At 47.1% G+C, this 14,534-nt stretch overlaps 1 protein-coding gene across 1 annotated transcript in view; it reads left to right on the top strand.

The window, feature by feature from the left end:
• The window catches only part of LOC144752371 (butyrophilin subfamily 3 member A3-like), a 400,845-nt gene that overhangs the window by 60,841 nt on the left and 325,470 nt on the right, over positions 1–14,534 (top strand). The gene's annotated exons all lie outside the window — the stretch shown is intronic.

Here is a 14,534-nt window from a genome sequence, read left to right as displayed (position 1 = left end):
AAACCGAACCCGTAGTCCAGATTAATGGAATTCAGACGTGGGTGAAGGTAGCAAACAGTACACGCACACTGTATGAAACGCATTCATATTGACACCCGCCCCTTCCCCGTCTCAATAACCAAGTGTGATGTGTGGAACCATAGGCTGTATCCTAAGGCCCCTTCAAGTTGGCAATGTCTGGCCTTCACTCCGACCGCGTACTATTAATTAACAGGTCAATCAAAAATACCACCCCCCCAAACAATAATACATGACATTTGGGTCCGACAGCGACATATTAAAAGAGGGGTGACCCTCTCCTTGAGCAGTACTTTATAAAACAACATAATTGGAGCAATCCCCCACCTCGTGCCTGTATCAAACCTAGGCAGTCTTCTTCCCAGTGGTGTCCCTGCCCACAGACCTCCCTCCTGATCACATCCAGCCACCCAATAGTAACAGGTGCCTCTTAATCTCTACATCTGACAAACCAGGATACCTCCCTCCACCCGTGTCATCATACACCAGAGGTGTAGACTCAGCAACTTATCTGTACAGCACGATATTAGTCCTGTTCGTCCATGGAGCTCCCTGCGGCGCCAGCTTCTCCACTCGGGTAGGGTCGGTCGTCTTTTCGCCAGTCCTTAAAGGCTCTCTGCAGTGCTTTAGGATCGGTGAAGATCAAAGATTTCCCTTGTCGGTTAATTCTGTGCTTCGCAGGATAGAGCAGAGCGTAATCCGCTCTCATTTCACGCAGCTGCCTTTTCATAGGTGCAAATTGTCTCCTCGACTCTTGCACTTTAACGGTAAAGACCGGAAACAGCGAAAGTGTCGATCCTTCAAATTGCAGAGGCTGTTTATCTCTTGCTAATCTCAGAGCAACATCCCAGTCTCTATAGTTGAGGAGCTTGGCGATTACCGGCCTCTGTGGCGCTCCTGGTTTTGGTCTTGGCCCTAAAGAGCGATGCGCTCTTTCCACCACAAACATAGAAGAGAAGGCAGAGTCACCAAGCAACTTCTTAAGCAAGTTTTCAACGAAGACCTCCATATTTCCAGTCTGTGTGGTCTCGGGCATGCCCATGATTCGCAGGTTGCACCACCGAGAGTGAGCCTCTAAATCTTCCGTCTTGTCCAGTAGTGTCTGCACAGCTCTATTCATCTGTTTGTTGTTTGTATCCAAGGTAGTCTGCGCTTCCTCCACTTCCGTAATGCGGCGCTCCGCCGTATCCATCCTCTCTACCTGTTTATCAAGTCTTTCCGCCATACGGTCCATTTGATAGGAAAGTGCATCCATCTTGGTACCTAACAAGGCTGTGCCTCCTTGCAGGCTCTTTTCCATGGCTAGAAATAAGCCTTGGATATCCTGTTGTGAGGTGTCTTCCGATGGCTCGCGTTCCCCCACATCCTTCCCCGCTGTGGTGTCGCCCATCTTGGTTCCTTTCAGATCGAAAGATAGTTTAGGTTGTGACCTGTCCGTGCGCCCCATGGGCAGAGAGCCAAGCGCACCTCCGTAGCAGAGTGGGACAGAACAGTCGCATGCCGAGATCAGTGGTAACCCCCAACGCCGGCGCAGTTACTGGGGGCTCGGGCTCTCCCCTTCCTCCGCCATCTGCACCCTCTCGCAGAAACTTCTACTATCTGGGGTGCAGTGTTCATTCACAAGGAATCCTCTCCTCACAGCGTATCCCCGGGGTCCAAGCGCAAGTCCAACCAATCCTTACGGGTCACTTCACCAACACCACAAGGTGTCTTCTAACTCAGGCAGGGGGGGAGGGGGGTAGTATGGCCCCTGCACGCCCTCTCAACTGTCCGGGGCAAGATTTAGGGTGTCAAAAGCCCCCCTACGAGATGCAAGTAAATTCCAGCGCCCTCTCGGGCCCAATATGGCGGTTGTTGCTCCTCAACTGACTTTCCCGCGCACCTCCCTCCTGGCCATTCCCCGCCGCTCAAGAGGGACGCGGCCTGCTAGTGGTCGCATCTGCCGACGCAGCCCCTCGCTGCCTCCAGCGCTGCACCACCTCGGCGCAGCCAGGACACCCGGGCACCCATATCAGCGTGGGACCTCCACCGGGCCCCGGCACCTCGGCCGCTCCAGGCGTCTCACCTTCGTCCCCGGGCACACCGCCTACGCAGCAGCCCCGGGCCGGCAATCACTCCGGGGACCCAAGCCGAACCGACAGCCTCTTCCAAGGCTCCAGGGCAAGCTCTGCTTTCCAAGTTTGTGCAGCTCTGCATCCAGTGTTGACGGGCAGAGAAACTTGGTGTCGCACACCGGGGGGGGCCCGACTCCGCAACCCCCTCCGCAGTGACCCCCCACGTCCCGAGGGGCTAACGCTACCTGCAGCCGGCGTGAGCAGGGACCCTCTGAACACCTCCGCTCCGATCCCCTCTCTGTCGCGCTAAAGCGGCTGGGATCTTACGGTGGCCGCCCCGCTGTTCTCTGGCGAGGCTGCTGCTTCCCTGGCGCCGCTCCCTGCACTAGGCCTCAGTGATCTCCACGATCTTAGCAGGCGGTTCCGGAGCTCGGATTTCCACCGAAACGCGCCTCCTGACATTCCGCTCTTCGATTCAGTATGTAGAGGGGACTTTAGGCCACCGCACATACAGGATAATTGCCGGATAGTTCGTTGAGACGGGGGAACTCACGGCTCAAGCAGCCATTTTGGTTGCAAGCTAGCTCCACCCTCAATTGAGTTAAAACCTTTAAAAACATTTACATGCAAGGATTTATTTCTCAATATTTAATTTTCTTACATGTCATACATAGACTAACCTACAAGAATGGAGTTTCACAGCTACCATTACTTGTTTTTTGGACCAGACAAAAAAAAGCAGACAGATGGAAGGTGCACAGGACTGATACTGATCAATGATTCAAAGGGTTGAAAATGTCCAGGTGACCAAGTTCTCTTAATGCAAGGTTTCCAACCAGGTCAAACTGGAGTGAGCCAGATATGCCAAGAGGGCTTACCTGATTTGACATCCTTACAAAAGAAGAGGTCAATGAGACGTCTAGATGTCGGTTCCCCAAATGCACTGTGGAGATGGAAGTGAACTGGGTCTCCAGAATTTGAATATACATCCTTAGCCTCAAAGAATGTTGACTCTGGGTCAAAGAGGAGCCAGGAAATCAGCAGTCAGGTTGCAACACAGCACACAAGGTCACTGTAAGTGCTTGAGAACAGTGCGTTTTCTACAAGCAGAGCCACAAGCCCCACTCGGGCCACCAACCAAACCACCTCCAATCAGCAAGCACACACCGCTACACCTCTCCTAGGTCTGTGCCCACCTAAACCAATCCCAAAACCCAACCGACCCTCTACCCCTACCCAGACCCACCACTGCTGTGTCGCTGGGCTGAGTAGCACAATGGTGGGGACATGGTGGGGGTATCTGCTCTTATATTCTAAGGGTTTGGATGTTCCAAACAGGACCAGTTAGGCACGGGCACCTAGGCTGCGTCCACTGTCCCTGCAAAGACTGGTGAAGGAGTGGGCCTCTTGCATGTTCTACATGTACAGCTTGTACCAGAGCCAAAACTTCACACTGCCAAAATGGAGGTGACTAGAAACACAGAGCAGTGGTTGCAGCAAGGCCCTCCCTTGACCTCTTTTGTCAGCAAGGATGAGACTAAGTCACCGATGACCCCTACGGCCATCCTCGCTCCACATCTTCTGCAGCCTCTCCGCACCGCACGACTGTCTCTGCTTCCCAATATCGGCGCCTGCTCAAGTGATCATCAGATATTGCCTAAACAGTAAAAATTGATGTTAAAATGCCAAAATAAAATATTAAAAATACAGATGATTTGCCTTACAATACAATATAATACAATAAATTGTACAAAGCTCGCAGCTGATTTCCAGGAAGGGTTCCAGTAATGACAACAGAAAAACCCGAGAGACCAATACGCAAGGCTCTGCCCTGACAGTAGACTTTCAGCCTTCTCCTCAGGTATATAGGCCTGTAAAGTGAAAGGTTCTGTACGCATGAATTAATGCTTTAAATTTGATGCGACAACTGATGGGCAGACACTGCGGTTGGCGTAGGGAGGCAGAACTGAAAGGCGTGCCGGCACCTTCAGTATGAGACATGCTACAGCATTTTGGATGATCTGCAGATGATGCAGCAGGTAAGATGTCAAGCCTAGGTACGAATAGCTCACATAATACAGTTTGGATGTCACCAAAGCATGTGCAATAGTTTCTTTTTCTTTTTGTATCTTTTTATTTAAAGAAGAAAAAGCTAGAGGAAATATTACACATATCAGGAGTCACACAATAGGATACATTGCATCGGTACGTAGGTGAATAGGCCAACGTGATACAATCAATACAAGGGGTGTGGGGCGTCAACATGAGCATGTATACAAGAACGGACAATCAATATAATCAACAGCCCCATTATGCACGTACTAGCAAGGCCCGTCCACCCACGTTCACAGGATAAATAGGACCAGAGTAGACACCCAGACATGTGAAAAATAGACTCAGAATAAACATACCGCCTCTCGTAAAAGGGAAAGGAACGAAGAAAAGGCCATAGAACTAAATAAGGACAAAATAACCCCCCCCCCTATTCCCCCCGCCCTGCACCCCTGCAATGGCTACGGCCTAACCCCACTAGCAGCGTGCCTGTCGCCCAACAACTAAACCCTAAAAGAAGGAAATAAAAAGAGCGGAGGAGGAGATGTCATAGAGGCTCCCGGTCCCCTTTACTCCCCGCCAGAAGCAGACACCCCTAGATATAGTCAGACAATGTGAAGCCGCAATTAGAAAACCAAACGGGGGGGGGGGGTACAAGATAACCGTCCGACTCCCGCATCATTGTAGTTACGAATCCTGTGTCAAATAAAGCCTTTGAATTCAGACCCAGACGATAACACTCAACCTTGGCCACTACGATTTTTCGTACGAGTTTTCACCATTCGGGCCGCCATCTCAGGAGGAAAGTCGAAGGGTTCAAAAGAGTCAAAGTCAGTATAGTGGGATCGAGACCAAAGAAATGATATTCGAAGACCCCGAATCAGATGGAAATGTCTCTCCAGTGGCAATAAAGTACAAAAGCATATTCGAACCAACTGGGGAGAAAAGAATGAGGAATCACTCCGGAAATCGCCGTGGTAATTGTCCTGGAGTATGAGGATGGCTGTGTCCATCTTGGGCAGCATTGGGATAGAGCATGGTGAGTTTTCGGTAGTTCTGGGCTCTCTGTCTGTTGTTCGGGGGCCGACAAAACACACCAGGTCTGGTTTCGGCATGGGGCCCTCTGCGTCAGGCATTTCCCACTTCACGGTTAAAACAACATGTTTCAAAGCCGTCGGGGGATCGGCGTCCGGTCTCAAAAAAATGGTTTCAGCTGTTATGACGAGTTTATGGATGGCGGCGGTGAACTGCGAGTGAAGCGCCCCAATGGCGGTCATTACGGTCTGCAGCGACGGCGCCTCTTCCTCTTGCTCCATCTCCTCTCACAAAGCGACAAGCAGATCTTTTTAACTCCGGAGGTTGACTTCTCCCATGTAGCAGGCACAAGCAGGGCCGACGTGAACAGTGGGCACTCGTCAATGTCGCGGTCTCAACACCATCGCCGCCAGTGAGGACCCAAGCCCGTCAGCCCCGGGGCCTAGCAGGGCCACCGGGCAACGGATCCCCGCCCACAACCGTGTCCGTGCAGGCAACCCGACCACCGCACCATCATCCAATCCGGTCGGGATATTCTTCCACTGCGGGCGACCGGACGCCGGCCTGGTCTCGCAGCCGATGTTGTTCAACTCCAGCCCGGATGAGTTAGAAAACGAGGCCCAAGCTTCCACAGTGGATTAGGCCGAGAATAAAAACACGGCATAAGTTCGTCTGTCGAGAAGATGGAAATCTCGGGATTGCATCTTTAATCTCAACAACTCATCAGCCGTATGGGAGTCTGGTCCAAATTCAGGATAAATATCCGGATTCATGAGCTCCTGGTGGAGATCTGTGGAGCCGGGAGCTCATGCGGCCATCTTGGTTGCAGCGTAGCTCCTCCCTCCTGCAATAGTTTCTGGATTAGTTTCCAGCACTAGATGAAGCATTTTCCTGAGTGAGAAGCAACTGTTAGACACACAGAGCACGTGATTCGAAGGACAGATTGGAATCAATATAAAAACCAAGGTCTCTTACATATGAAGAGGGTGAGGGGAAAGTGTTTGAAGGTTGATGTATAAGGGACACCTGTGATCAGATTTCCCAGTATGATTTAAGCTAGACCCATGCCTGGCCTTTAAAATGTAACATTCCACAACTTGTTTAGGATGATTGAACGCCGACAATAGATCCAGTTAAACTGCTATAGCCTTAGCATTCTGATCAGGTTGTCTTTAACAAATTCAGTAACTTCCAGGAAAACGGTTTCTGTGATATAGCCCGCTCGAAAGCCCAATTGTGTGTCGTGAAGGAGGTGGTTGAATTCCAAATACTGGTAGAGTTGATGGTTGACCATCTTCTCTAACATTTTGGCTACAGCAGGAAGACGCAAAATAGGCCTAAAATTGCTCAGCACATTAGGGTCCCCATTAGGCTTCTTCAGTAGAGGAAGAAACAGGGCCTGCTTCCAAAAATGTGGCAGAACCTCAGACTCCAGGAGGTAGTTCACTAGCTTGTGCAAGGAGGGATTAACAAGAGGGGTGGCCCAATTCAAAATGCCTGGGAGGGTACACAGTCAAAATATCGAGTTTTTAATATCGATTTGCATTAATATCGATTAAAAAATATAGAATGGACACAATATCGACTGGATAGAATATAGACTAGAAAAATATCAAATAGGATAGCATTAATATTGAATCAAAAATATAGAATGGACATAATATCGAATGGACAGAATATAGACAACAAAAATATAGAAAGGACAGAATATAGACTACAAAAATATCGAATTTGAGGTAAGGTAGTTAATATCAAATTTTAATGTGTTTTTTATGTTAGTATATGTTTGAAAAGTGTATATTAATTTTAATATTTATATTAAATAATTATTTGTATGGTATTTAATGTTTGCGTAATATAATTATGTAGCGGGTTGTGGGTTCATAGGGGAATAGGCTGGGAAGTTATTTAATTATAAATAATTAAATATGTTAATTTATGTAATTGGTAATTAATTAAAATATAATTGGTAATTAATTTCAAATAATTGATTAATTGATAATTATGTTAATTTTATTAATTTATTTTTTGTAGTGGGTTGTGGGTTTATAGGGGAATAGGGTGGGGAGTAATTTAGTTGTAAGTAATTCTATTTTTAAATGCAGATTTTTTTAAATCAAATGTTTTATTATTTTTTAATTGTTAATTAATTTATTGTTAATTGGTAAATCATTTGTATTAGTAGGTAATTATTTTTATTAATTAATTTGTATTTGTATTTCTAATTGATTAATTAATATATTATATAAAAGTGTTAATTATTTTAATTAATTTGTAATTGGTGTTAATATGTTTTTTATTTTTATTTATATATGAAGTATTTACTTTCCCTACTGTTGCACTCACTGGAGTGGGAATAGTAATTTTTACCCTCCTGCTATCCAATGCGTTCCCTACTGTTGCACTCACTGGAGTGGGAATAGTAATTTTTACCCTCCTGCTATCCAATGCGTTCCCTACTGTTGCACTCACTGGAGTGGGAATAGTAATTTTTACCCCCACGCTATCCAACGCTTTCCCTACTGTTGCACTCTCTGGAGTTGTAATAGTAATTTTTACCCCTACGCTATCCAACGCTTTCCCTACTGTTGCACTCTCTGGAGGGGGAATAGTAATTTTTACCCATATGCTATCCAACGCTTTCCCTACTGTTGCACTCGCTGGAGTAGGAAAAGTAATTTTTACCCCTACACTATCCAGCGCTTTCCCTACTGTTGCACTCTCTGGAGTTGGAATAGTAATTTTTACCCCTACGCTATCCAACGCTTTCCCTACTGTTGCACTCTCTGGAGTGGGAATAGTAACTTTTACCCCTACGCTATCCAGCACTTTCCCCACTGTTGCACTCTCTGGAGTGGGAATAGTAATTTTTGCCCCTACGCAATCTAGCGCTTTCCCTACTGCTGCACTCTCTGGAGTTGGAATAGTAATTTTTACCCCTACGCTATCCAACGCTTTCCCTACTGTTGCACTCTCTGGAGTGGGAATAGTAATTTTTACCCCTACGCTATCAGCGCTTTCCCTACTGTTGCACTCTCTGGAGTTGGAATAGTAATTTTTACCCCTACGCTATCCAACGCTTTCCCTACTGTTGCACTCTCTGGAGTGGGAATAGTAATTTTTACCCCTACGCTATCCAACGCTTTCCCTACTATTGCAATCTCTGGAGTGGGAATAGTCATTTTTACCCCTACGCTATCCAGCGCTTTCCCTACTGTTCCACTCTCTGGAGTGGGAATAGTAATTTTTACCCCTACGCTATCCAACGCTTTCCCTACTGTTGCACTCTCTGGAGTGGGAATAGTAATTTTTACCCCTACGCTATCCAGCGCTTTCCCTACTGTTGCACTCTCTGGAGCTGGAATAGTAATTTTGACCCCTACGCTATCCAACGCTTTCCCTACTGTTGCACTCTCTGGAGTGGGAATAGTAATTTTTACCCGTACGCTATCCAACGCTTTCCCTACTGTTGCACTCACTGGAGTGGTAATAGTAAATTTGACCCTTTCCGCTATCCCACGGTAAAAATATAGTAAATTTTCTATTAATATTACTTTTATATATATATGTATATGTATTAACAAATCAATGTGTATGTTTTTACTTACATTAAATATTTATAAATTTTAAGGTTATTTAAGTATTGTAAGTATGTTTAAGTTAATTATATTTATTATTTCATTACTTTTTAATTAATTTAACCCCTTCCATGCTCATGACGGAACGGTTCCGTCATCAGCGTCGGTGCTCCGGTGCTGATGACGGAACATTTCCGTCATGAGCCAATCTGCTTTTAAACGCTTCAGCACTGCAGCGAAATTCGTGCAGCACTGAAGGGGTTAAAGCATTTTAAAAAATTTGATATTTTGACTAATTATATTTTTTACATCGATATTTTTGTACTTATGTGTTTGGAGATAGGAGGTCGATATTTTGGTATTCTATATTTTTACCTCGATATTTTGGTAGGTCGATATTTTGGCATTCTATATTATGTCAGAGATCCCTTACACAGTAATGTTATGTTATAGGAGTTTTTAAAGCACACTTATATCCAAAGGTGTCCTGGGGCTGAGCACTGACTCACAGAATCCAAACCTAAAATGTCTATACCGAGAATAGCCAAGTCTTCAGCCCCTTTCTAAAAGAAAGGAGCTCCAGGGCATTCCTAAGATGCAGCATCAGACTGTTCCAGGCTTTCGCAGTACAAAAGGAAATGCTGCTGCCACCCCAGCTAACTTTTTTCACTCGGGGGACTGTTACTAACTTTCTTTCTGAGGAGCGCAGCACTCTACCAGGAACATACCATTCAAAGCATCTGCTTAGAAATTCCAGACCACAACCCATCAGTGACTTGAAAATTATGCACAATGCTTTGAATTTTGCTCGTTTTAATACTGGCAGCCAATGCAGTTGCCGAAGTCCATCTCTAGCTGAGACAAACCATGGTACGCCTGTAAGCAGTATAGCCGCCTCATTTTACGCTAACTGGAGTCTGTACAGTTGTTTTTTTTTTTACAGATTCAGGTACCGACAATTGCAATAATCCAGCCGTGAAAAAATGAGGGCTGAGATTGCTGCCGTAAAACCTTCATCTGGAAGGGAAAGTTTAATATTCCTCAGTATTCCAAGGAGGTAAAAGCACGTAGATATAACTCTGCTGACCTGGTCTCCAAAGTCAAGTTTGTGATCCATGTAATAGGCTGCAAGATGGCATATTCTCCAGAATCCTATGGGCAGAGAATTGATTACAAATCATTTTGATTTTGTTAAAAAAGAAGTTAGAAAGTCCTTCACATAGTCTAGCTGACGGGGTCAAGCCACTTTGGGAAGCCCTGGGAAATATAAACAAATTAACCACATTAAAAGGGTCTCAAGGTTTATTAGAAGTCGATGATATCAAGGAGAAGATAAACTCCTCAGAAGCCCTACAAGAAGCTGCACGGAAATTTGTCAAGGCTCTCTTGTTTGTAGTTTTCATCTTCTGATCCAACTCTGCTCAAAGCATTTACAGAGTGACCTTTTCTCTTAAGGCAGGTGAGAACAAAGGTGGCGAAGACCTTGCTCTCCATCAATGTTACCTTTCTTTGTGGGGCAAGGAGTCCAAGGGCAGAGGAAAGCCAGTTGTTATTCTCAGCAAGATCAGAACCCACCGAACCCGTCACTCAAGTGGAATAGATAGGAGAGCCTCAGATAACTGCAGCTCTGAAATCTGGCACCAAGGATGAGCAACGTTCTGCAGAGTAGGCTCCTGGCACATGGACCGATTGATAATAATCTTAAAAGGAATCAAAAAGTTAACAGACCATGTAAGCTTGAGTTCAGAACTAGGGTGGACAATCAATGAATGCAAGAAAATGAGGTCTAAAATATGTTCCGCACTATGTGTGGGCTCATGCACATGTTGCTCAAGGTTGAAACCCTCTGAGGTGTTCAGAATTGTTTGGCCAGCACACAGCTAAAGTCAACAATGTGCAAGTCAAAGTCTCCAAGCAGCAAAAAATTTGGATGCAGTATGGAGAATTGACATGCCAAGTCGACAAATATGCTGAGCTACACATTTGTACTTCTCGGGAGTCTGTAAATCGCAGCCCAGCCAGCATGAAAGACAGATCTATAACAATAGAGATGGAAAGACCTGCTATGGTCTCAATATTTTTACCAATTTAGAAATTGTGCAACAAAAAGTATCTTGAAACAATACCGCCACACCTTTGCCAGTTTTTTCACTACTAATAATGGCCTGAATAGGATTCTCCTCTGGAATGGCTACAGCAATGTCAGGCGCTGATGCTTGCTATAAAATATTGTTAACACTGTCACATTATTTAGTCATTCACTACTACATAATTCTAGTGGCACTGGATGTACTCTGACAAGTACCATTTCAGCATAAACTCTCAATTGTATGGGGTTCTAATTTACTGGGGGTCGATTCAAAGTTACATTCCTGTAAACTGAATTTCAGTCCATACTTTGTATCATCTTTGGGTCTCGTTTATTGGCTATGGGTAGCGTGAGGTAAAACTGCTCTCATGTGAACAGTGAATAAGACCTCCGACCCTCAGTCTAGGTCCACTCTCTCCCCGCAGCTCTGCTGTGCCGTCTCTTGCCTCTAGACCCCGACCTCCCCCTTGGGAGCTTCGAGGCTTCTGCCCGATCCTGTGCCTGCTGTCCACTCCAACTGGAACCAGACGGCCTGCAACCACTTAACCTTTCTTAATTTTTCCCTGTTGTGCCACTGTTATTGTACCCATCTGTGTCTTGCTTTAATATCACCACTGTTTTTATTTTCTCATGCCTGCCTGTGACTTTCGCCTTTCACTCCTGATTCCTCTGCTGCCCCTCTCCCCCGGAAATCCCCCAGGAATTCCCCCACTCCAATCTCCAAGCCTCTCCTCGCAACTTTTTGCACAATCGAAAGACCAAAAATCTACCTGCAGACTAAATAAGTAACAAGAAGTCCAGGTCTTGATTTTGTATATACCCAGGTCCCGAGATGTGCACACGCAAATGACCAATAGTAAATGTCTGTGTTCGTCTCTCCCCCCGTCATTTCTTCTTTTTTGTAAAACTGTTTTAAACTGAATTGATATCTGTGGAAGTATAAATTGTATGTCAACATAGTTTGTTTTTTAAATACTATGATGATGTCTAAAAATATGTAATAGGCTGTTTCATGTAGAGACATTTTTGGTGTCGCTGATTTTAACATTTGTACATGTACTAAGATTTATATTGTCTGTTATTTTAAAATAAAATGTTATACCTGTCACCAAAATTACTATCTCCTGTGGATACACTCAAGTGTGAAGAACCCAGTAGCTCAGGTTGGGGTATTAAGAAAATCCCCATTCCAGCTAATACCAAGGGATAACCTCCTCTTTCTCCTCCTTTCCACCACCCCTACCTAATGGCGGCAGTTGTTGGGTCGGTGCAGCGGCCGCGCTAAAGGCAAGCCCCTTTGCGCCCCTCTGCGCCCGTCCGGGACCTTACAGCGGCCAGCGCCAGGAACCCTAGACCTCCCACTACCCATCGCTATGACACTACTACCCTCCTCGCACTCAGCCCTGGTAGACTTAGAGATTGTCAACAGGCCTCCCCGAACATGACCCATGACCAGTTCTGCCTCCACTGCTGCCAGACCCTCACCGCCACCCCGGCATCCAACACCGCCAATGCCAGCACCGGCGACACCCTAAAATGCATCCTCCTCAACATATGCTCTGTACACAAACATGCCATGGACATCTGGAACCTACTTGACTCTCTCTCGCCCGACATAGCCTTCTTCACAGAGACCTGGACCAAGGCATCCTTCCCCCCGACATCAGCACCGCCGGCCCAGACGTATACAATATCCAGAGGAAAGACCACCCCAACCAAACAGGAGGGGGCCTCACCATCGCCCAAAAGAGCACCCTCCGCCTCACCACCTCCAGGGAAACCTTCCTCTCCACCGAACACCTGTACTTCTAGATGCAGACCACCACCAAAGCCACACTCCGTAGAACCCTCATCTACAGATCCCCGGACCCCTAACACCCTTCCCCACCACCATCACTGACTTCAACGCACCCCACGCCATCACCTCAACAAACTACATACCGACTGGAGACCTGAACTTCCACCTGGACAACCCCAATGACCCCAACTCCACTATCTTTTGCGACAACCTCGCCAGCATTGGACTTAAACAACTCATCAACACACCGACCCACAGAGCAGGACACACCCACGACCCCATCTTCGCGGCAGGAAACAGCGTCCAATTCAGCCACACAACGCAGCAGCCATGGACCGACCACCACTGTGTACACTTCACCATCAACAAACTCAAGGCACGCAAATTAGCCCCACGCCCACCACAAAGGAACTGGAACAAGTTACCGACTAGCAACTTACCTTCACCATCACCCGAGACAACCACACCTGGGCACCCGATGCAAACAACGCAGCCAGAGAACTCCACACCTGGATTTCCATCTGCACAGACAAGCTCGCCCCGCTTTGCAATCCCGACAGACATCGCCCTAGGATATTCACCTGGTTCAACACCACTCTCCAAGAAGCCAGACACACCTACAGATGCCTGAAGAAGAACGGGAGAAACACCAAGACAACTGAAAACCACAGCACCTACAAGGACGCCATGACGGACTACCACAACCAGATCAGAGCCACCAAAAGGAACTTCATCCACAACAAAATCCTGCCCAACAACACCAACACCAATGACATTTACAGTGTCATTCAAGAATTCACCAACCCAAGCAGCAAAGCCACAGACATCACCCCATCCCAAGAACTCTGCGAGAAGCATGGAACCTATTTCCACCTCAAGATCAAAAACCTCTACGACAACTTCATCGACCTTCCACCAGGTGCCACTGACGGCCCCCGCCCCCCAGAAACACCAGCCAGCCCACCATCTCCATCTGGACATCGATCACGGCCGAAGACACTGCCTTGGCCATAAAAAGCATCCACTCGTGGGGCCCCACCAACTCCTGCCCCCATCACATCTACCATAGAGCCATGGCTGCCATTGCACCCAAACTACAACGCACCATCAACACCACCTTCAAAACAGGTACCTTCCCAGATAACCGGAAGCATGCAGAAGTCAGGCCCCTGCTCAAGAAGCCCACAGCTGACCCCACTTACCTCAAGAACTATTGGCCCATCTCGCTCCTCCCCTTTGCAGCCAAAGTTGCAGAAAAAACTGTCAACAGGAAACTGAAACGATTAATTGAAGAGAACGCTGTCCTCGACCTGTCACAATCTGGATTCTGATGCAACCACAGCACAGAGACTGCCCTACTCACCACCACAGATGACATTTGCACCCTCCTGGACCAAGGCCACTCCGCAGCCCTCATCCTACTCGACCTATCAGCAGCCTTCGACGCTGTCTCCCACCGCACACTAGTCGCCAGACAACACGACACAGGCATACAAGGAACAGCCCTGGAATGGATATGATCAGTCCTCACCGGAAGAAGCCAAAGGATCAGACTCCCTCCCTTCCTCTCCGACCCCATGAAAATCACCTGCGGAGTCCCACAGGGTTCATCACTGAGTCCAACCTTCTTCAACATCTACATGGTACCCCTTCCAGCCATCGTCCGACAACACAGACTCAACATTGTATCCTACCCCGATGACACCCAGCTCATCCTCACCCTCACCAAAGACCCCACCACTGCCAAACTCAACTTCCAGAAAGGAATGCAAGACGTTGCAGTTTGGATGACCAACAGCTGCCTGAAGCTCAACGCCAGAAGTCCTCATCCTCAATACCACCCCTTCTGCATGGGACAGCACCTGGTGGCCGACCGCCCTCGGATGTCGGATCCCCACCTGCCCCCTCAG

This window comes from Lissotriton helveticus, chromosome 5_1 (genome assembly GCF_964261635.1).
Source record: "Lissotriton helveticus chromosome 5_1, aLisHel1.1, whole genome shotgun sequence".
In the NCBI taxonomy this organism is placed as follows: Eukaryota; Metazoa; Chordata; class Amphibia; order Caudata; family Salamandridae; genus Lissotriton; species Lissotriton helveticus.
Note: the sequence above shows the minus strand (reverse complement) of the source record. Positions and strands in the feature narration are given on the sequence as shown.